Source organism: Diaphorina citri, unplaced genomic scaffold (assembly GCF_000475195.1).
Source record: "Diaphorina citri unplaced genomic scaffold, Diaci psyllid genome assembly version 1.1 scaffold56682, whole genome shotgun sequence".
NCBI classification, from domain to species: Eukaryota; Metazoa; Arthropoda; class Insecta; order Hemiptera; family Psyllidae; genus Diaphorina; species Diaphorina citri.
This window is the reverse complement of record NW_007433976.1, coordinates 1-449: the sequence shown is the minus strand read 5'-3', so window position 1 is coordinate 449 and position 449 is coordinate 1. Positions and strand designations below refer to the sequence as shown.

The following is a 449-nucleotide window of genomic DNA, read 5'->3' as shown; positions in this document are numbered from 1 at the left end:
CAAGAGCAGAGTGGCGCAGTGGAAGCGTGCTGGGCCCATAACCCAGAGGTCCGTGGATCGAAACCACGCTCTGCTAGATTTTTTCCTAAAATTTATACTCTCGGCTTTTTGCTTTCCTTGTTTTTTTTACCTTCTAGGTAGGTAATGGTAGGTATTAAAATGACCTCTTTTTTTTCAACAAACTATCTCATTTAGGTAAACCCCAATGTGACAGGGCATCATCCGTCTAGAAATTAACCACGGATTACGTATATATACGTAGCCTAACTTGAGTGATCGGCTAATAGAACCTATGATCCTGAAATAACATATTATATGGCGAATTCCCTCCCCCAGCTTTGATTGGGACTGGGAGTTGGGACATTCGAGTAGTTTACATACCTACCGGGACGGGACTTATCTGAGTCAACATCGGAACGGATGATAGTTGTCTCTGGGACAACACGTGC

At 43.7% G+C, this 449-nt stretch overlaps 1 non-coding gene across 1 annotated transcript; it reads left to right on the top strand.

The window, feature by feature from the left end:
• Positions 1 to 4: 4 nt before the first annotated feature.
• Trnam-cau lies at positions 5 to 76 on the top strand. Its single transcript has one exon. It is a non-coding gene; the product is annotated as a tRNA-Met (tRNA).
• Positions 77 to 449: the final 373 nt, after the last annotated feature.